This window comes from Microtus ochrogaster, chromosome 5 (assembly GCF_000317375.1).
Source record: "Microtus ochrogaster isolate Prairie Vole_2 chromosome 5, MicOch1.0, whole genome shotgun sequence".
Taxonomy (NCBI): domain Eukaryota; kingdom Metazoa; phylum Chordata; class Mammalia; order Rodentia; family Cricetidae; genus Microtus; species Microtus ochrogaster.
The window spans coordinates 83,177,849-83,178,261 of record NC_022012.1 but is presented as its reverse complement, the minus strand read 5'-3'; positions in this window follow the sequence as shown (position 1 = coordinate 83,178,261).

Genomic DNA, 413 nt, shown 5'->3' with positions numbered 1-413 from the left:
AGCAGCAAGTGCTCTTAACCACCGAGCCATCTTTCCAGCCCCTCCCTAGTCAATTTCTGCTAGGTGTTTTAAACACCTGATTCAATGGTGCATCTATCTATCTATCTATCTATCTATCTACCTACCTATCTATCTACCTATTATCTATATCTATCATCTATCTATATCTATCATCTATTTATATCTATCTATTTATTTAGCTATCCATTTATCATCTAACAATCTACCTATCTCTTACTATTTATTCTTTTCCTTTGGTTTGCTAGATACTTAATAAATTCACTCATTCAAACCCTAAAGTATGGCTGTAATACATCATTCTCCAAACTATATAAAACAGAACCTTAAGAAGAAACAGACTAACCCTGATTTTGGGTTAACCCTCTCAGAAACCCATAGACTGTGCAGATGTA